This window comes from Herpailurus yagouaroundi, unplaced genomic scaffold (genome assembly GCF_014898765.1).
Source record: "Herpailurus yagouaroundi ecotype Mexico unplaced genomic scaffold, PumYag 246, whole genome shotgun sequence".
NCBI lineage: Eukaryota > Metazoa > Chordata > Mammalia > Carnivora > Felidae > Herpailurus > Herpailurus yagouaroundi.
In genome coordinates this window covers 3,022,443-3,045,546 of record NW_024412463.1, presented here as the reverse complement: position 1 = coordinate 3,045,546, position 23,104 = coordinate 3,022,443, and the positions used below count along the sequence as shown (strand labels likewise).

Sequence of the window (23,104 nt, the reverse complement as noted above, 5' to 3'; positions counted from 1 at the left end):
ATTTTAGAGGATGACCAGAGAAGGCTTCACTAACAAAACTGTGTTTGAGCAGAGAGGGTCTGGCAAGCGTGTGCCAGGCAGAAGTCAGAGCACATGCCAGGACCCTGAAGCAGGGGCACGCTTGGCATATTAAAGCGACAGTGAGGAGAAAGTCAGTGTGGCTGGAACAGAAGGATGGAAGGGAAAGATGGTGGATGAGAAGTCTGGAGAGGTGGCAGGAGCCGGACAAGTCAGATGAAGCCATGTACTAAAACAGGAGTAACTTTCAGGAGTGATGTGATCTGGCTTAGGTTTCAACAGAATCCCTCTAGACCACGAGGAGGAGGAAGGCAACCAAACCGGCGAGGAGGTGATGGCAATGTTTTAGGTGAGAAACGAGATACCTAGACCCAGGGTGTGAGTGAGGGGCTTGTGAGGAGTAGCCAGATTCCAAATATATTAACAAGGTAGAGTTAACCAGATTTACCAAAGGACAAGATGTGGAGTGTGGGGGAAATAGGACAGTCCAGGATAATTCCACCATATTGGGTCTGAGGAACTGGGCAAATGCAGGTCCTGTCGGAGGTGGAGAACCTAAAGGAGGCCATTAAGATGGCGGCCGTCGCGGTGGGGCCTGCTTTGTAGCACTCTGAGGCTGCCTCCTGCAAAGTCTGGTCCCTCAACCTTCCCACTGATTCAGACTTCCCAACAGTCTTCCAGTGACTCCCTTCGGCTTAAATTAACCACAGTTCATTTCTATCACTAGAAACCAAAGCCTCTTAAGCGGTAAAACAAGAGAAGTCAGCCCTCACGTGTCCCCACAGGACACTCAGTGTCATTCTTACCATGGGAAAATGTGTCCTGAGCAACAACCGACAAATTCACAAACGAACTTTCGGACGCCACCCCATTTCTCTGCTGCAGGCTGATTCTTCTTCTCATGGCATCTCTCCTCAGAGAGACAGTTTCTGCCAGTACAAGGTGGGGAAGTGTCAAATACTATTAAAACTTGATTGCTAATTCAAATGCTATTGTGCTTGATATGCTCGTCATGGAAAAGTGCACAATGTCGCTTAATAAAATTGATAGAACTCCCTTTGAAGATATTTTTGTCACCGAGGCACTCAATAAAACTTTTTTCCATCAGGCTGTTCTGCCTCTTCGATATTTTGTTAGTGACACATTTTCGTGAACTAGTCCAGGGCCTAGTTAGGCCTGTTTTGCAAAGAATGTTGGAGGGGGAAGAAGGAGTGTTCAGATTTTTCTTTTTATTTCTTGTAATTAGGAAGACCTCTACCAACTGCCTAATGATGCAGTTCATCTGGGTCACTGGGAAACCAAATCAAAGCTGTTTTTCTTCAGTCATGGGGGATCAAATAAATAACCCACGGAGGTTGCTGTAACTAACTCCAAAATAGCTAATTATAAATACCAAGTCCAAAAATTAATCTGCTCGAGGAAATGTTCCTTTTCTTCTTGCCCGGATTCAACCAGAGTTTTTAGCCTGCGTCCCAAGAGAATCGCAGATTCAGATTCAATACCAAGATGGTGGAGCTTGGCTCCCACCTTTGGACATGACCAGCGTGGACAGAAATAGGTAAGTGATTTCTTAGTGGCAATACTGACCAGCCTTGGAGGCATATTGACCTGAGTGCAAAACTGGGTGCGTTGGGGAAATTACATCATCCTGGAGCTCAGATCCCACATCGTTTCATTGGGGACAGTATACTATTACTACCATGAGAGGTAGTACCCTTTTGACCGTCAGTCCCAGAAAATCTAATTCAAACAGCCTTAAGAAAGAAAAAGAGATTAACTGACTCAGATATTTGAAAATGTTGAAGACTGAGCTGGCTTCTAACCCAGCCTGATTTGGGGGCTCAACAATCTCTTCAGGACCTGGGAGCTCTGTTTCTTGGCTCCGACCTTGCCTATGTTGGCTGCTCTCTCAGCATGACTGAGTCCTTATGATGGCAGGAGGGCGGCCAACTGTTCTTGCCTATTTTTCTAATGAAAGATACAACACCCCTCCCCAGCCATGTGAACAACGGCGAAAATTGTGCCATGTGCCCCTCCCTAAACCCATCCCTAAATCGGCGACGGGTGTTCACATGCCTATGATGGATCCGTGCGAGGTGTCACATTACTCAGATCACACAGATTTGGGGTTCTGCTCGTGAGGAAGAAAAGGGAGCAGGCATTGGATGAACCACTAGCCCTGTCTTCCATGTGCTCGTGACAAGGTAGGAAGGACCTCGACAGCTGGCACTGAGGTAGAAGGAGCAGGTCTGGATGCTGAAATTCTGAAAACGAAAGATACGGCCCTCTTTGTCCTTATGTCCTGAAGCTCGCTGATGGTTCAGGTATGGGTTTAAATCGGTTTGGTTTTAGTCCTAAACGCAAAGTGATTCAACAGGGGAAAAATAGAAAGGTAAGTGAAAGAGACCAGTAATCTTCTTAAGGCAACACTTGCCTTCTTTTCTTTTCTTTTTTTTCTAGTTTTTATTTTAATGGAGCTGAAGTGCCTCTGAAATAGCCCTTACTCCAGCAAAATCCAGGATTCAGGTTCACCAGATTTCAGATTTACTGCCTTCAGGTCCCCCCCAAAGGATAATTATTTGTAAACAGCTTTATTTTTCAGTCCTGATACCTACCTGCAACTCATGCGTCTGCCAGTAAATTAACGTGCCGAGAATGACTTCTCACTCAAGGTACAATGAAAACATGAGAAATGGGTTTTAATAAACCGGGTTGGGAAAGGGGATCTAAGGGAGAGCAGAGAGGCACTCGGTTCACATCGGAACGTCGAAAGGACACAGGGAACGCGTGAGGAATCTCAGTAATTACTCCATCACAGAAACCGTGTCTATTGATCGTCAGTGTTTAAGCGAAAGAGGAAAGACACTTGCTGCGTGATTAAATGTCATTTACATAAAGTATGAATTACACACACTAGGAACAGAAACCTCATTTCCTCATAGAAACATATTTCCGGTTTGTGTCTCACGGAAAACACTTCTTGTTCGTTTTTGAAAGTCACACAATAAAGAAAAACCGAACATCTCTCTCATAGTCTCGACCTACAGGGAAAAACTACTTCTCACGCCTCTATCTCGAGCTTGTTTTTACATCTATTTCCGCAAGCCGACACACATTTTTAAGACAAAAAGGGAATCGCGTGATAGTGTTAGGGGCAGGGAACACTTAGGGTCCCCTTGCCGTGTTTCCCTGTGGAGGAACCACTATCACAGTAACACTCGGGCTCCCACTCCCCACAGGGGAGGGAGTTCACTGATGCACGGGCGGAAGCTATGGGTCCACGTTGCTCAGATGAGTGAGGAACGTGCCAACAGGCTGCTTGCAATTTGCCCCCTTTCTTCTCTGCCCCAGAACCACGCAGTGTCCGACGCAGCGGTCTCTGAGAAGCGTAACTTTTCCCTGGGGGGGCGCTGGGTCCAGGGAGATGCGCTTCTAAGCTCCATCTTCCAAGGTTTCATCAGCAACAAAGCTGATGTTTTCGTCTCCATCTGTCTGACTTTCTGCCTATCCGATTATCTCCCCAGGTAAATTCCTAGATGTGAAACTGTTAGAGCACGGCACATGGATCCATAAAATTACTATATAGATATACTACATATATGATTACTAGATTTATAGTAATTTATATATATTTATTTATTTATATAATTTATACATAATTGTATATATAATTTTTATATATTATATATTTATTTATATAATTTATATATAGTAATTTTTATATATTATATATTTATATCATTTATATATAGTAATTTTTATATATTATATATTTATATAATTTATATATAGTAATTTTTATATATTATATATTTATACATATAGTTTGTATAGTAATTTATATATAACATATATTTCTTTATATAATTTATATACAATTTATATATAGTAATTTATATATTATTTATATAATTTATATTTTATATATAGTAATTTATATATATTATATTTATTTACATAATTTATATATAATATACATTTATATATAATTTTTATATATAGTGATTTTTATACACACACACGCACTTAATGCCAGATTTTATTCTAGAAAGTCTATGTCACGGAACCACAAACGTCCATGCCCTCACATCTTTATCAGCACGGAGCATTTCCTTTTCACCCTCTTCCATCACGCTGATTTTATTTGCAATTTTGTTATTACTGAAGCTACATCATTCTTCAGATGCTTAATATATTCTTTTACGAATTGTCTGAGAAATGAGACTGTATTATCACAGCCAGTGCTCTGATTGACGCGTGTCCCATGTCAGATGACATCATAAACACCCCACCCCGCCTCTCCTCCCACTTTTCCTCAAATGTACTCATCCTACAATCAGGACTTGGCCTTGCGACAGAAACTATCTCGCGCTATTCTGGGTAGAAAAAAGAATTTGATAAAGGAGACTTTGTGGTCAGAGAATCTTCACAAGGGACAGAGAACCAGACTCAGAGGCAGCTTGGCCAGAAAGAATGCCCATGGGAGCGCTGCAGAATGGTCCTGAGGGACCAACCGGGTCCCCCTCCTGACCCTGAAGCTTATACCACCTGCGTCGCTGTGTGCTCTCTGGACACTGTCCTTAAGCCCCTGCAGCTGGATGGAGGTCCCACTTTACTCACCAGAGTGGATTCCATGTGGGTTCCAAAGGTACCTTCGGATCTTCAGAAATGTTCACCTGTTCCATCCGAATCAGGCAACTGAGTCCCTCCTCATTCCCCAGTACACCTGTTATCCCATTTTCACATACCCTGATGCCTCTTTCTGGAACGCTCTCTCTCTTCTGCCTGTCAAAACCCTGCTGGTCCGGGCCATACCCCATTAAAAATTATGCTTAAGACACATCACAGAATTGGCAGTTTCGAACTGTCTTTGATAAGAAAAACCTCAACTTGCCTTCTGCTTCTTTCTTGCTAGATTTAGAAGGAGACACTTGGCCCATTCTTCTAAGAAGAATGACTTTCTCCAGGATGGAAGACAAACATCTTAAAACAGACATGATCTCTTTCTGGGGCTTAAAAAAAAAAAAAAAAAAAGTTTGCTTAGTGAACGAATAGAAACATCTTCCTTAACCTGAAACTCCTCCAACCATCCCCTTACTACTTTTCCTGTGCTGCAGTGATAGAGCCCCATGGAGAAAAATCGCCTAATGGTGTTGATTGATGTCTTGACAAGTATAGAAGGATGTGAACATGTTTTGATCGGTACCTTCAGCTTGTTTGACTTTGCCTTTGCTACGCTGGATGGTGCCTCCCGGAAATGGTGACCAGCCAGTCGTGTGTCCCAAGAAGGGAGCTTGGGGAAGGAGGGTGTAATTTTATAGTGTTAGCAACTAGAGCTCCTTTTAACAGGCAGTCGGGCCCCTCCCAGATAGCTCTCAAGGGTGGCAGGGAGGGGCTTTTACACCCGCTCTTATCAGTTGAGCCAAGCATACTAAAAACTCCCCAAGAGGGACCAAGTGGACCCTCCGTTACAAAATATGCATTGGAAAAAAAAATACCCAAAAGAAATATGTCACACTTATAGCACTGGTTGCCTTTGGGAGGTCAAATTAATGGGATTTTTTTTAAGTGGTCTGTGTTTTTAAGTTTTTCTCCTATATGTATGCATTTCTTTTTTTTTTTTTTTTTTAAGGTTTTGTGTTTAAGCAATGTCTACACCAAACTTGGGGCTTGAACTCACAACCTTGAGGTCAAGAGTCACGTGCTCTACTGACTGAGCCAGTCTGTATGCATTTCATTTTTAAATAATAGTTCACCCTCTTCTGTCCACCCCACCTACCCTTCGCTCCCTTCATCATCACTGGTGGAAGGTCTCCCATCTCTCAAGACCCATCAGGGACGCCACATCCTTCAGGAGCCTTTGCTTCTCTTCCAAGCCGGATGCTCGCGCGCGCTCTCTCTCTCTCTCTCTCTCTCTGTCTTCCCCTCCCCCCACAACACAAAATGGCTGGCTCCACTGTCCCTCACTTGTCTCACGTGGGATTAGATTTCATTAGTGTCTTGCTTTTCCTGCCCTGCTATTGCCATCCGTCCTTGTGGGCACAGACTCTATTTAACTTACTTTATTTCAAGCCATGACTGGTACAGTCGCTTACACAGATTAGGTACTCAACCCATGTTCACAGAGTTGAACCCTCCCTTTTTCTTTAATCAAGGGAAGTTTACCTTATCAGAAGAATGGTCTCAAATGCCACTTATCTCTAAGAAATTAAATCGGTGTGGAGTTGGCACATCCTCGAGGAACTGGAGGCCGACATTTTTCATGAAATCCACACCTGGAGGCCACATTCTCACGAGCTTCAGGGGATCCTCGCAGAAACATCTGTGACCCTTTTCCAGATCAGAGTTTTATTAGGCGATTCCTGGGGGTGAGAAGTGGGAGAATACCATTCTGACAGTAGAAATGCTGACAACAAAAAAATGCAAACTTCCCGCGTGAGCCGCAGACTCCCTAGAGACCCATTCTACAGGCCCACGCACACGGGCACCAAGGGTATGTAAGCAGAGATGTCTTCTGCAAGGTTGTCTGAAATGCTTTAAAAATTGCGTACAACCTCATTCTCTGGGTAAATAAGTGAAAAGACATCCATATAGACCATGGAATATTATCCAGTGGTTGCAAAGAATGAGCTAGACAGATCTAAAGGTGTTGAGAGAGAAAGATCGCCAAACGAACTGCAAACTAGAAAAGGCAATGTATCAGCACATAGGGTATGATTCCATTAGATGAAAGTAATAAAAACCAACAGTTTCTTTTTATTTTCTTATTTGTTTATTTTTTATTTGAGAAAGAGAGCATGAGCGAGGGAAGGGCAGAGGGAGAGAGAGAATCTTAAGCAGGCGCCACGTTCAGTGCAGAGCCCGACTCGGGGCTCGATCCCATGACCCTGGGGTCATGACTTCAGCAGAAACCAAGAGTCAGACGCTCGATGGACTGAGCCATCCAGATACCCCACTAGCAGTTTCTTTTTAAACTTCACACATACACAGGAAGTGTCTGAAGGATACACGTTTACATGTGAACAGGGATTACCTCTGGAGAAGGAAGAGGAATTTCTGGAAGGGATAAAGAGGGACTATAATGTTTACTACTATGCTGTAAGTAAAATGAAATGTTTATTGTTTGAATTTTTATCAAAGTGTATGTTCCTAAGCTATACGTGAAATTATAAGCTTTTTTAAAAAGCATCAGGGTCACATTAGAATTCACAAACGTGTTTAGATGAAGTCTTTTGTGGAACACCATGGAAATCAATTTATGAAACTTTAAATAACGAAATTTTGCATGTCTGCTGTATGTCGATATCTTATTAAACTGTAGCCTTAAACTGCAGCAGTTTAAGGAAGACGTAATGCAGTGAAATAAATCGAGAAACTCCTATTGATTGACTTATTTTTTCTTTTCTGAAAACAGAGGGGCAAGTCGTCATTTATTTTTAAGGGTGGCATACAGTCATTTCCAGAACACCAGCCTTTCATACAGTATGGTATGAGAAGCTCAAACCTAACAAGAAAGGTAAAGAATCTGGAAGAATGGAATCAGAGAAAAGTAGGCCGTGATTTTCATGGATCTAAGACAATACAATCTTAACGGACTGAAATCCTAAAAACGCAAATTAAAAGAATGTCCTGGAAATTGTTTCAGATAACAAAAACCACTCTGGAAAACCCAGCAGAATCCCCCACCTAGGCCACACTGCCTCCCTTTGTCTTTTCACGAAAGATCTAAGCAGAAGGTATTAATATTAACAATAAATTTCCTTTGTGCAGTAACATATATAGAGAAACAATAGTCAAAAGACCTATGGGATTACAATAATTTAAACTTATGTCTTTTGCTTCTATTGTACCATAATACCGTGGGGATTTTATATATATTGAAAGACTCAGAATCATGTTATACCTCTCAAAGTGGAATTTCACACATATAAGCTGAAAATAAAACAATGTCTGGGAGAAAATTTCATAACATGCTCAACAAGAATTGTATCAGAATTCATAGCCCTATAGTCATTTTTTTATTATTTTTGCAAAAAAGGAAGACAGTGTTAAATAGACAACTAAAGAGCGCCCTCTAGTGGGAGACAGTGTTTATACAAAATACTCAGTTTGACCTATTTCCAGAACATGCTGCATCTCAGAGTTGCTATGCATAAAATAGACCCTGCTTAGATGATATTGCTTCGAGTCACAGCATTCTTGGTTAAAGCCACTGCATTCTTTTATATTTCTTCTTTTCAACTATTAAGTTAAACGCAGTCGGTTAGTCTTGAAAATCGCTTTTCCTTCCCACAGCACATCAAGGCTTGAGACCACCATCACTTTTTCTTATCAAAACGCCCTTCTTTGTCTCGGAATCTTTGAATGCAAACACGACTTCAAATGAGGACGAGATGGGGACACCTCTGTCCCTTTTAAAAACTTCTTTGGCCTCAGCACCAAATCTGCTAACGCCTCCCTGTGGTCTGACGCAGACAGGGATAAACGCCGAGTTAAAATCCCTCTCAAGGCAGAACAGAAAGGAGCTGAGGAAACCTGCCACAGCCCGTTTCAGAAAAGTGGCCCGGACAGGCGACCTTTCTACAACCATTGATCATATTTCCTCCTGATTTGGCACACACCAGTCCAGGGAAAAGGGAAAGACTCTAACACCCCAACACACCGAGCAGTTTAAGAATCCAGAAAGGTCGACAAGAGGAATTTCATGAAAACAACAAGGTTCTCAAAGAAACACAGAAACAATGAACTTTGGAAGCGGAAGAGAGTTTAGGGGTCATCTTACGCAACGTCTCCCCTTCACTCTCACCACATTAACATCCCATCTGTCTTTTACTTAATGTTTGTCTTTGACGAGCTTGACTGTTGTTGAAAGGAAGCTCAAGATCACATGTAATGACACAAATAAATACAATTCAAAGAAAACAGTGTGATTACATTCTAGAAACGGGGGTTTGTGCTGAGGCTGAAGCCTGCTTAGTGTTGTCTGAAAAGGAAAGGTTGCAGGTGTTCAGGAGAAAGTAGCACCCAATGGAGCCATTCTTGTCCGTGTTTCCAGAAGGACGGGACAAGAGTCAGGAATCTGACTGTGATTCAGCGTCATTTGAAACTAGCATGGCACCAGAGTCACCTCCCATAGTGCTAAGTGGTCCAAAGTCACAGTTTAGGAAGCCTTCACTGACCCCCAGCTTCTCACATGATTGGAGAAAACAAAACTCAAGAAGGGTCAGCGTGTTGCCCGGGGCTATTGTAAACCTGGTTGGTGCCCGCCCTGGGCCCTCAGGTGTTTCCATCGCAGTGCCCTCCACTAGGGGTGCCAGGGTGGCTCAGTCAGTGGAGTGTCCGCCTTCGGCTCAGACCATGATCTAGAGAGATCTAGATCTAGAGAGATCTAGAGAGATCATGAGTTCAAGCCCTGCATCAGGCTCACTGCTCTCAGCACAGAGCCCGCTGTGGATCCTCTGTCCCCTCTCTCTCTCTCTCTCTCTCTGCCCCTCTCCTGCTCACACTTTCTCTCTTAAAAATAAAAATTAAGAGGCATCTGGGTGACTCAGTCAGTTAAGCATCTGACTCTTGATTTCAGCTCAAGTCATGATCTCATGGTTCCTGGGTTCCTGGGTCTTTGTTGACAGCTCCAGATTCATTCTCTCTCTCTCTCTCTCTCTCTCTCTCTCTCTCTCTCTCTCTGTCTCTCTCCCTCCCTCCCTTCACCTCTCTCTCTCTGCCCCTCTCTCTCTTGCACTCTCTGTCTCTCTCAAAAATAAACTTTAAAAAATAAATAAGTAAAAAATTGAAAAATAAAAAAATAAAAATACACTAAAAGATGGTGGCTTGAAGTCATCAGTATGCCAGCTGGATGGTGACCAATCATTTTGGTTTGCCAAGAACTGAGGGGGTTCCCAGGAGTTGGGACTTGCGGTGAAAAGCCTTGAGCCAAGTGGGACCAGTTGGCCCCCCGAGCCGGCTACCATCTTTCCTCTGTGGAGGGGGCCACAGAGTTCTGAGTACAGAGCCCCTGACCACCCACGTGCCACAAACAGGGGCAATCTATAAAACATCACTTCAATACTGAAGCAGCTGGGGTGTCCCCAAACTCTGCTACATACTCAAGGGACATAAAGGCTGATTCCACACTCCACTAGGGATACATTTACTTTACTGTGTATTCAGGGAACTTTAACACAGCAAATCTGTACTTTTATAGACATTCAAATCAAAGGGGATGCTAGGGCCTTTGGGTATTTTTACTAAAATACTTTACTAAAACACTTTACTTAAATGAGTTCATTTAGCAAAAATAATTAAAAAATAGTTCACAGGTTGCATATCCATGGCAAAGTCTTGTAGAAGTTTGGAGAAACCGAGCTATACAGACCATACTAGAAATCATATGTTTTTCTCATTTTTAGGTAAACTCCATGATTTAATTGGCTAGAGATCTAACCAACTGTCCTGCTCATTCCGCTGAACTTATTAAAGGTAAGAATTCCTATTAGTCGGGACAGCAGATAAATGGATCCAACAGTCTCTGTTAGGCGGCAGGGACTGGAAACACATTGTGGCTACTGTATTTAGAAGGCTCTTACTACATGGGGACAGAAATATTAACTTGCTGTGTGCTGCGGGGTGTGGGCCACTGAACAGGCAGAGAATTGCGCTTCATCCAACAGGTGAGGAAAGCAAACACGACCCCTGCCCTTGGGGGGGGGGGTGGCTTACAGTCAAGAGGGCAAGATAGACACTAATTGAATAATTAAACAAACAAATACGCAATTATCGTAAACAAGGTAAAAAATATATTTAGCACGTTATGTTCGAATGTGCAGGGGAAATGTACCCTTATTTTCTGCAATGGATTTGGGTCCTACTCTCCAACCCCTGAGTCAATCCGGCAGGCAGATGAGGAAGGCTTGCAGAAATAAAACTTAAAACTAGCTGGGGCGCCTGGGTGGCGCAGTCGGTTAAGCGTCCGACTTCAGCCGGGTCACGATCTCGCGGTCCGTGAGTTCGAGCCCCGCGTCGGGCTCTGGGCTGATGGCTCGGAGCCTGGAGCCTGTTTCCGATTCTGTGTCTCCCTCTCTCTCTGACCCTCCCCCGTTCATGCTCTGTCTCTCTCTGTCCCAAAAATAAATAAACGTTGAAAAAAAAATTAAAAAAAAAAACTTAAAACTAGCTAACTATGGCATTTCAGTCCTTTCTGACTTAAATCCAGCCACTCTTGGTTTAAAACAGTAGGTTTCCCTCTCTTCTGGCTAAATGTTGGGTTCTCCTGGGTGTTTCCCTGACCTGCTCTCGAAGATCAACTTCCTCTCTGCAAAGAGGTTTGGCTCTTTAAAAAAATTATTACCAAAACCGAGAGCATACTGTATACACTGTAGGTTAGCCAACTTGACAACAAATTATATTTAAAAAAATAAAAATAAAGGAATAAACATCAAACCCCTCAAAAAAATAAATAACAATAAAAAATAAAAAACTTAACAACCCAGGAAGGAATTCTGATTTAGTCCATCCGGGCTCCCCTCACAAATTACCATAGGCTGGGGGGCTTAAACCAGAAACATTTATCTCTCACCATTTTGGAGGACGTGAAATCCAAGGTCAAGATGCCGGGAGATCCGGTGTCTGGTAAGAACCCGCTTCCTGGCTTGCTACCTTCTCTGCGTGTCCTCACATGGCTAAGAGAGAGAAGAGAAGCAAGGTCTCTCCTGTCTTTTCTTAGAAGGGTGCTAATCCCATCCTGAGAGCTCCCAAAGCCACCATCATGACCTAATGACCTCCCAAAGCCACCATCTCCAAATAGCATCACATTGAGGATGAGGGTTTCAATACGTCAACTGTAGAAGGATACAAACCTTCAGTCCATAGCAGACCCTAATGATCATTTCCCATGGCCCTCCGTTTCTTGCTTCTGGGGACTGCCTTCCATCCTTCTCTGTTCACCATTTCTGTCCAGGCTCATGGTCCATGTCTGAATGTACGCCCTTCCACCAGAAGCTCAAAAATAAAGTCACAGCCAAACGTTTCAGGATCACTGATTGAAACTCTAGCACTGCCTTTTTTTTCCTCTAGAACTTAGTTTTCCAACACAATAGCCATGAGCCACATGTGACTATATCGATTTCATTGTACTTAACTGAATTCAAGTAAAATTACAAATTCACTTTCTGGGTCACACTAATTCACATTTCAAGCACCCCACAGCCCGCGTAGCTAGTGGGTACCATCTTGGACAGTGCAGACATAGGCCATGTACATCATCACAGATGGTTCCCCTGGACAGCCCAAGTCTGGAGCCCGCAGTAGGGAAAAAGTAAACAGACTCATCCATTAAGGTATCACAATCTCTTCTAGCTTGAAGATCATCTCCTCCCATTTGAAACAACCTTTTGAGTAGACTTCATTTTTCAAGACTTCTCCTTACTCCTCTTCCAGCAGATGGTATCTGGATCAAAGTCTCCCAGAGACTCACAAAAGTATTGAAGGGGAAGCTGGACACCCACAAACCCAGGCACTAGAGAAAATTGTCGCTCAGAAGTTTAAGCCGCTGGTCTAAAGTCACAGAGCCAGAAAGGGGAGGATTCGGGATTCAAATTCCGAGACCTCAGCTCCGTCCACCCCATCCCGTTGCCTCATATTCTTTACATGCAATAAATCTGATCGCTCAAGGTCCTGACTCAACAAAGTCTTGCAAAAAATCTTCAGGGGGAACAGCTGTGCCAAATCGCCCTTGGTCTCCCCCCCCTCCCCAGTAAGGAGGGGACGTGAGTACCCCCTGTGGCTCCAAAGGGGTCAGGGGAAGCAGGCACCCAGTATAGGAAAGGCCCAGCCACCTGATCATACATCCTGGTTAAACCCAGCGTGGGCTGTTGTTCTGAGGGTTCTTCTCCGTCTTACCAGCCATTCCATTACTAAGGAACTTTATTTCTATTAGACTTGCCCATACAGTTATCTAGAGAGCTTGAATTTCAATGTTGTGGCTACTCATTTCGAATTACGCTTACTGAGCACGTACTGCATGCCAAGCCCTACACTACATGCTTTCCGAGATCATCACCTTACATGGTCCTCACAACAGTCCTTTGGAGTAGGCATTACTGTCCCCGTTCATAGGTATTATTACCCCAATTCATAGATACTACTATCTCCCCATTCATGAAGCTCAACGTTCAGGCCATTGGCCGAGATGCAAACATGAGGCCGTTTGCTACTGAAGTCAAGCTTTTTGCCACTAAAGGAAATCGAAATTACCTTTGAAGATGTGCCTCCAAAGCAGAGGTAAAAGCTGTGAGAACAGATCACGGCTCTGTCATTTATTCGCTGTGAGATTTGGGCCATGAAGTCATTCAACCTCTCTGAACCCACGGTTCCCAATATATAAAAAGGGGTTGGGGATCCCCGCTCACCACTCCAACCTGGGCGACGAGAGACGCATGCCGTAGCATCTTATGATTCTCTGGTGGCAAAAGCAGAAAGTGTTCGGCCACTCTCGTTTGGCTAGCAAAGGCAGAAAGGAAATTCACCAGAAGGATATTCAGAAGCCTCCAGAATTTATGGGAAGGCTGCAAAATCAGACGTGAACAAAAATCAGGAACGGGGCAGGACCTAACGCAGCACACCTCTGAGGGACCGCTGTCCTTGGACCATCTCTGAGTCACGGCCACCGTGCAAAGTCCTGGGAGAGAGAGTCTGATTGGCGGGCCTTAGGTCACGTGCCCAGCGTTGGCTGCGCGGGAATAAGTAGTTCCGGGAAGGGACCTCCGTGGCCTCCGTAGTGGGAAGTGAGACTACTCTGACCGTGCTCAGGGAGGAAAGATCATCTAAAAAAAGAAAGCAGGATACAGTGAGAGCAGGGGGAAGGGGACAGCTGAGGGGTGAAAAAGGGAGACAAATGTGGGCTATGACATAAAAGGTCACGGGAATGTAAAATAGTGGTAATGTTCCCATTTTTCTCCCTTTTTAGCAAGAAGCCCTGCTCTACACATTTCACGTGAGCGTTTGCTTCCCTGAAGGCCTTTTTCGCACTGCGTTTCCAGCATTATCCATATATACATAAATATATGCTATATATATATGCTATATATATATATGCTATATATACATATATTTATGCTATATATATATGCTATATATATATATGCTATATATATATGCTATACACACACACACACACACACACACACACACACACTTCATTGCACACCTAGGCTTTAAGTTTATCCTAAATCCAAATTCTTCTTCCCCAAAGTATCAAGCAAAAAGGTAAATAAATAAGTGTATGCGGAGCGTGAGGAAATCCGTGGGCTTCGTGACTCAGATGAAATTACTGATGATAAAAACATGATCAGGCAACCATGGTTTTTTAAGGCAAAATTCGTTGATGGTGTGGCTAGGGTAAATGTGAGGCATGGCCATTCCGTTGGGAAAGAATCGTTCCTGTTCAGGTTCAAAATAGAATAAATCACAGTCTGAAGTTCCAAGAACATAAATTTTGCCATCATCATTCACAAAATATTACTGTTGAAGCCTAGGCCGTTATGAAAAAAGTAATAGGTAGTTCCTCAAGAGGAAAGACTTCAAACATCAATGTAAATAATAATGTCTTAAGGTTTAAAAAAAAAAATGTAACCAAGAACACAAGAGTTACATACATTATACTTGACTTTCTTTCTTTCTTTCTTTCTTTCTTTCTTTCTTTCTTTCTTTTTTTTTAATGCCATTCCAGGAAAAATGTCTTCTCTTGGGCACAGATCTAAAGGGTAAGAAATATCAGCAGATTTCATTTGTTTGTGCTGCTTTGGTTTTCCTACCGTAAAACAAGAAAACAGTATAGGACTAATTAAAATCGCTTCATGCCTCATTCTAATTATATGTGGAAAATGTGCCCCAAAGAAAAGTTTCAAAAAGAAGCAGATAATATAATTAATACAGAAGGCCTCTTGCTTCTGTGAAGTTGCTGACAAAGGACAGGGGTGGGGAGGAAGAGGGCGGGGAGAAGAGACAACATGAAAACAAAGAAAAAAGAACCCAAATTTGTAACGCTAACGTAACCATTTTACAACTCAAAAATTCAAATTGGGTTATGTTGGGAATAGTAAAACCAAACTGGAGTAAGTCACCTGTGAGAAAATGTTTTCAGGTTTGATCGATAATATGTGAAGAGTCCATTCCAACACCCGTTGAATTTGAAAATGATTCAGCATTGCGTGAGGCAAGCGGGTAAGATGGCCTTACCAGTTCAGATCACATGCTAGGTTACCATCAATACAAGTGCGTCCTACACGTGTCTGATTTCACCTAGAAAAGCATAGGTAACAAAGCTTTTAAGAAATACACATTCCTAGGGGCGCCTGGGTGGCTCAGTTGGTTAAGTGTCCGACTTCAGCCCAGGTCATGATCTCATGGTTTGTGAGTTCGAGCCCCGCATAGGGCTCTGTGCTGACAGCTCAGAGTCTGCAGCCTGCTTCGGATTCTGTGTGCCTCTCTCTCTGCCCCTCCCCTGCTCATGCCCTGTCTCTCTCTGTCTCAAAAATAATAAAAATATTTTTAAAAAAAAATACACATTTATATAAGCTCCATTTTCTTTTCTCATTATGTATTATCTCATGATCTTTTTTGAACTTGTTTTTAAATGTTTTTAATGTTTCTTTTTGAGAGAGAGAGACAGAGTCTGAGCGAGGGAGGGACAGAGCGAGAGGGAGACACAGAATCCAAAGCAGGCTCCAGTCTTTCCACACCATCAGCACAGAGCCCGACCTGGGGCTTGAACCCACCAACCGTGAGATCATGACCTGAGCTGAAGTCAGACAGTCAACCGACTGAACCCCCCAGGCATCCCAGGAGTAGCTCACGTCCCAATACAAGTTGACACAGAAACTCACCATTTCCCCCCAGTCTTACCCATCACCCAAATCCCAAAGGAAAGGAAAAGTCTCTCTAAATGAATTTTAGAACCTCCTCCCCCTTCTGTTAATTTAGAAACGAAGCATTAGGTGCCTAACAAGAGAAAAACACATTCTACCTCTTCCCCAGCTATTTGCAAATATTCTGTTCCTGGAGAAAGCCACACAGTACTTTTTTTTTTTTTTTTTTTTTTTTAAGTCACGACCCATAAACATCACCCAGGGTAAAAACCACTGCTTCATCCATAAAGGCTTTGACTTGAGGAAATGGCATAAGATTTGTAGAGTCAAATCTCCACCGAGAGTATTACTCTGGGTAAGATTTGGTGCGTATGAGTTAATAAATTTTTTGTCACGTTGGCCCTTAGGATTACGCTCCTGTCTGAATTTTGGCTTTGTTTTCTCTCCGTCCCTCCCTGGTGGAGCTGAACCCGAAATAGCATCACTCTTGAGCTAGTTAGTTTGATAAACTGTCCCAAGTGTGAGGCAACAATGGTACCTCTAGCACAGAAGCATTTATGGGTCTCTAGGGAATTCTGAAAAACACCAGGAAGTGTTTAGGTACTGAATCACAGCCAAGTGTTCTGAATCTTTAATTTTTTTTTTTTCTATGAGGATGTCAGCATGAAAATATAAAACATGCTTTTCCCACTTGGTTCCTATTACTTGTAAAGCATTTGAGCACTTCTAGGCTAGAATTACCTGCTTCCCAGTCAAGGAAGAAAAAAAAAAAAAAAAAAACTCCAAAAGGCACATTAACGGTTCCTTTGCTGGCCTTCTACATTTTTGACCCAACAATATAATAAAAATGACGAAATACCAAACCTGAGCATCAGGCTTCTAAATCCATCATGGTTTTTATCATATTTATCCATGCAGTGTTCCCATCTTTGGTGGTTCGGATAATGCATGTTGAAATAAATTTTGCAAGATAACTAGTTTGTTTTCAGATATGACACATCCATCATCCAAATAACCAGGCAATTATGACATCGCAAACCTTTGGAATAAATGATTTGTTTTAAAGGTGGTTTGGGTTACAGTTAAAAATTAAAGTTCACAGTGAAGGCAGGAAAAAAAAAAAAAACAAGACACAATTAATGTTTGTAAATAAGAATTTAAAACTGAAGCCGGGCTTCTTTTGCTTGGTTAATTTTCATTTTTAATTAAGCACATTTATTATTTATGCTGGAATACCTCAGTCAACACTGGGGGAAGAAGAGAGATTACAACTGTATTGTCTCAAATCTTAACTTTATCTGGCTTTGTTTACTGACTGCATTAGTATTTTTAAACAAATCACCCCAACAACTGGACATTGAGCTATTTATCCACATACAAACAAGCAAAAATATAGGTAAAAAGGTGTTGAATATACCAAACTACAGTATTAACAAATTGGAGACAATCGTCCATCAATAGGGAATAGCTAATCAATTTTGACTAGAGTCAGATAAGCAGGACAGAGAGTGCTTTGCAGACATTTTGAAAAATCGAACAGATCAGCATATACCCGTGTGGACATATCCATGTCCTAGTGGTAAACATAAAAAGCATTCTGCATTCAGAGAATACTAATGAGAATACTAAGATGTCCTCCAGGAATAAGAACTCATAGATACATTTGAATATTGTTTGCATTTTTACAACAAGAACATATCAGCCATCGTATTATTTTTAAATGATTATTTAAAGGGTCCAGAAGAATACCAAACAACGTGTTCATGGCTATTGCAGTGAGCAGGACAGGAGGGAAAGAACATTCACTCTTACCTGAGTTACTTAAACAAAAGACACTACCACTTTAAACAATACTCACTTCATCTAAACACTCGTTCAGTAATGCGTGAAAAAAATGTCATTTACATGAGATTCAGGGGGATCATACTAAAATAGGCGTGTGTACCAGGGACTAGGAAAGGGAAAAGACAAATATCTAGTGAAAGAAATGTAAGATAATAATGACAATAATACTACTATCTAACTTGGCAAAAAGGGTACTGAAAATATTTCAGCTGATGGCAGGAACAGAAGTTCACACAACCTTTCTAGAGAGCACTTCTGTATTGTATATCATGAGCTTTACAAACATCTGTGTTCTTTCGTCCAGTATTTCCACTTCCAAGAATTTCACCTAAGAAAAAGATGATGCTCACAGCACTACTTTAAAAAACGGGGGGAGGGGGGGTGTCTGGGTGACTCGGTTAGTTAAACGTCTGACTCTCAATTCTGGCTCAGGTCATGTTCCCAGGGTCCTGGGACTGAGCCCCAAGTTAGGCTCCACGCTAAGCATGAAGTGTGCTTAGGATTCTCTCTCCCTCTCCTCCCTCTCTCTCTCCGTCTCTCTCTCTCTCTCCCTCCCTTTGCCCCTCTCCCCCACTCACACTTCCTCTCTCTTTCTAAAATAAAAAATATATAAAAATAAAAAAGACTGGGTTCCAGGGATGTGAGTACATCCCTAAACAAAACACATAACTGCTTTGTATATTTTAAGTTCAAATTATACAAGTAATATATTTATGTATTGCTTATTGAAGGTTTTGTCTTTGAAAATAGTGTTTCTAAGATTAATAAGGTGACCTTGGGACTGTTATTAAATAAATAAATAAATAAATAAATAAATAACAGAGTGGGATACAACATAAACATCTCGTCAGAGAGGATTAGATAACCAATTGATTTTTAAACCTTTCTGGGTTACCTACAGTATGCTAAGCATTGTTCCAAGGGCTTAATGGACATTGGTTCACGTACTCTCCTTAACAACCCACGAGGTATGCACTATAACTTTCTACCTTTACGGTTGAGGAGGCAGAGACACGAGTCATTCCAATAACTTGTCCCCGATCCACAGCTGGTAAGAACTACAGCAGGGAACGGACCCAGGCAGTCAAGAAGACACAGCCTGCGATCTCAAACAGACACGCTAATCTGTATTCACCTGATGGAATGCCAGGTAGCCGTTAGAGATGATGGGATATCACTGACACGGAAAAATATTTGTGATTTCTTGTTACGTAAAAGTATATAATGCAACATAGCATGTCTAGTGTAGTGATGATTTGGTAGGACACATTCACATACCAACATAGGATTTTTCTGAAATTAACATGGATTCCTTTTGGGATCAGAACTAGACGCAAACACTTATTTGTAAGCCTTTTATGAGTGATTAATGACATCATACAGTAAAAGCAAGAATGAAAGGTGTCAGTTGCATATGTTATAAAATAGTGATCTCCAATTTTGAAGTCATAAATCGCCCTGCTAATAGGCTTTTCCAACTGATGTCCTCCTCTGCCTCTGGTTGATGTGTCTCATGGACGGACACGCGCACACACACACACACACACACACACACACACACACGCACAAGCAAAAGATGAGACAGATACATAAAAATGTTATCAGTAACCCTCTGAATGTGGAATTTAAGAGTAACATTCATCTTTTTCATTGTTCTTGGACAACTGTTTTCCAAATTTTTACGATGTAAATGTGGAATTTTAATATAAGGAAAAAATGTTATTATTAATACTTATATTTACATATAATATATATCAAGAAATATAACAAACTTTTCTCTATTATATATGAAGATACATGTATGTGTATTGTATTTGTAAAGCTGTATTTTTTTATTGGAAAAATACAAACATTCGTAGATGGTATGATGCCCCATATACTCATTACTCAGATCCAGTAATTATCAGGGACCATCAAGACTTTGGGGCAAGTCCTTTAGTTTCTCAGAAAAGAGCTCAGGGCAGGGCAGGGCAGGGGATTAAGGTGAGGCAAGGGAAGCATTCACCGCAGGTGGAAAATTTAAGGTGGCACCAAAGAGCTCACTAATCAAGATAAATAATATTTAATGCAATACTTTTTAAAATCAAAGTTGACGCAAAAATTCCATGATGAACCCATATCAAAAATTTAAGTAAGGACAGGACCCACCCCTCCATTTGCTGGGCTCCGAGTCCCAAGCCTGCCTTCTAAGAGGGGAAATGCGGGTGGAAGAAAAGAAGGGAGAAGGAAGAGAAAGAGGTACTGCTCAGAGGCAAGTCCTAGCCTAGGAGAGAGAGGAGCGGTTTGCCCAAAACACGCCCACCGTGAACAGCTCTCACTGTCTCCTGTTTCCCAGGCCTTCAGGAAAATCATGCCGAACGTTGGGCCCTGTAATTTCTAGTAAGAAAGTTTGCAATATGACCATATTACAGTAGGGGCATCGGGGAGCTAAACCTCAACCCGCCAGGGTCCCCATTTCTGTCCACAAACCCCACATACCGCCACAGGGCTTTTCACAGAATCCGCTTACAGAGTACTGTGAAAATACATGCATGGAAAATTATTTGTGTAAAAGTTCTAAATTAAGTATAATTACAAAACAGGAAAAGGAGAGAGAGAGATTCAGTTCATCTCTTTATACCACCTGAGATGAAGACAGGATACTACCAGAAGTGTTAAGCCTAATTGGGAAGGATGCTCTAAAGATGTATATTGAAGACAATATTTGAAAAAATAAAAAGAACCATACGTGCTTTCTAGTTTTAGCTGCATAGCTCTTCTGGTAAACAAACAAGAGTGGAAGATGGTACAATCCTTATCATCCGGGGAAAAAACCTGCCCCCGCTCTCCACCCCCCCCCCAACCTACCCACATCAAGAAAACCTACAAAGTTTCCATGAACAGAAAGTTCTGGTCATATGGCCATTGACACCTCCTAGCCACTGGTTTGAAATGTAAGACCTAGTGTGGAATTTCCCTAAAACTCACTGGCCATCAAGGAACAGATTTGGACAAAAAAGGAAACTCCCAAATAATTCATTTCAGAAGAAAAAATAAACATCATTTCAGAGACTGAACCTCAGCTCTAACAATATACTTAATATTTCCTGCACACTTCCCCCAAATTAATAATTATATACGTTTGAAAGGAGGCAGACAAATTACTATTTTAACATAATTAATTTGACATTTATTCATTGTTGTAAAATTATTATTGTCACATAGTCATACTTTAATGTGCACATGTCAATAAGGCAAGCCAAGGATGAGGATTTTAAATAGTTTCAAGAAGGAAGACAATTAATTTTTATGATTGTTGCATAAACATTGCATTAAGTGTCAAAGGAACACATCGGAGGAATTCAAATGGCTTCATAAAATCAAAGAGAAGGAAAGTCATAATTACACATATCAGAGAATGATGAACTATTCTTTCAAGTGAATTCCTTTGCTGAAGATTAACAAACATTGGCTTTTGCCAGAATGTTCCAAAATGTGCACCACAGGTGGGACAGGAGATAAACATGATTCTGTTTTAATAGTTTTGTGTTTATTTTAATGTGTCTTAGAGATGGGGCGCCTGGGTGGCTCAGTCGTTAAGCATGACTTCGGCTCAGGTCATGATCTCACAGTTCATGAATTTGAGTCCCACATCAGGTGGGCTCAAGCCCCACTTTGGGCAAAACATGAGCCCCAGGTGAGCCCCGCTTCTCTCCCCCCCCACCTCTGCCCCTCACTCACTTGCACCCTCTCTCTCGAAAAAAAATAATATATTAAATAAAGAAATATTATTAGTGTACCAAGCCTGAGATGCCACAATATTATTGCTTACAATGAACTCTTGTTTTATTTTATTTTTTTTAATGTTTATTCATTTTTTGAGAGAGAGACAGACAGACAGAGCACGAGTAGGGACAGGGCAGAGAGAGAGGGAGACACAGAATCCTTCTCAGGCTCCAGGCTCTGAGCCATCAGCACAGACCCCGATGTGGGGCTCAAACCCACGAACTGTGAGATCATGCCTGAGCCGAAGTCGAATGCTTAACCGACTGAGCCACCCAGGCACCCTGATGGTCTCTTGTTTAAAAAAAAAAGTTTGTATAAATGAAAATATAACTAACTCATGGGACAAGTAGGACACGGATTAGAGCACACGACGTCAGCATACCGCTGTACCCCCGTGAGTGCCTCCTGTTTACCTGCACACAGACCCCCAGTGTGTTCCCACTCCTGACAGCCAAGCACTTGGGGTCTTTGTCCGCCTGGGATCGGGTAGAGCTAGAAATGCCTTAACCACTGTCCTTAACCGACAGGTGCAAGGGTATAAACTGGTTCTCTCCCTAGAAATACGATACCATCCATCTGGGTCATTTAAAGCTTTCCGGTAGCTATATGTTTACACAAGTAAAAACAAACACATGAAATAATTTTGATTATACAATTTATTTAACCCATTACAGTCAAAACGTATCATTTCGATAGGCAGTCAATATTAAAAATTACTGATGAAATCTTTTATATTCTTGGTTTTTGGTACCGCGTTTTTCAAAACCTGGTGTGTATTTCACCCTGACAGAATATTTCAGTTTGGACTAGCCACATTTCAAGAGCTCAGTGGCCACAAGTGGCTGGTGGCTGCCGTCTTAAACAGAGCAGTTCTAGATAGCTGCTATGGACTGTTTGGGTCCCCATCCCCAAACTTATATGCTGAAACCTTAATTCCCAGTATTAGAGTATTTGAAGGTGGGGCCTTTGGGAGGTCAATAGGTCATGATGGGGGAGCCTCCATGAATGGGATTAGTGTCCTAACAGAAACAGACACAAGAGAATTTCTCTCCCTCTCTCTCTCTCTGTCTCTCTCTCAGCCTTGTGGAAATATAGCAAGAGGCAACTATTTTTGAATCAGGAAGAGGGCTCGCTCTCACCTGACTGATAGACAAGGTCACAAAAACAACCTGACTGACGGCTGAGAGTCCAGTCCCTGGAACGAAGGAGTCCCGTCCTTGGTCTCCAGCAGGACAGGGAGGAGATGAATGTCTGATCAGTCCCTTGGCTTGGGAAGGAAGGGCATCTTCGTTAATGATCCTACCAAGACTTCCTGCAACACAGGAGATCCAATTTCTCCAAAAGAAAAATGCATGTTTATACCATTAAAATGGGGAGATATTCGGGGCAGCAAGAAAATCGTGAACAGTCTTCAGAAGTATATATCTGCATCTCCAAATATTGATAAAACTTTCCCAAAATGCGTGCACATCCCCACACATACACAGTTAACAATTCCTTTTTACTATTTATCTATTGATTGATTGATTGATTGATTTAGAGAGACAGAGAGAAAGCGCACATGAGCAAGAAAGAGGAGCAGAGGGAGAGAGAGAGAATCTTAAGCAAGCTCCATG

The 23,104-nt window shown here is 42.0% G+C and overlaps 2 long non-coding RNA genes across 3 annotated transcripts in view; one reads left to right on the top strand and one right to left on the bottom strand.

The window, feature by feature from the left end:
- The first annotated feature begins 3,016 nt into the window (after positions 1 to 3,016).
- LOC121020087 (uncharacterized) lies at positions 3,017 to 19,286 on the top strand. Of its 2 annotated transcripts, none has more exons than XR_005785924.1 (3): positions 3,017 to 3,542; positions 10,425 to 10,494; positions 18,772 to 19,286. It is a non-coding gene; the product is annotated as an uncharacterized LOC121020087 (long non-coding RNA). The 2 variants fall into 2 exon arrangements; XR_005785923.1 differs by lacking the exon at positions 18,772 to 19,286 and adding an exon at positions 12,451 to 14,064.
- LOC121020088 (uncharacterized) overlaps positions 5,620 to 23,104 on the bottom strand; it is a 32,342-nt gene continuing 14,857 nt past the window's right edge. The window contains exon 2 of the long non-coding RNA XR_005785925.1: positions 5,620 to 6,380. This is a non-coding gene — a long non-coding RNA (uncharacterized LOC121020088). The remainder of the gene's footprint in view (positions 6,381 to 23,104) is intronic.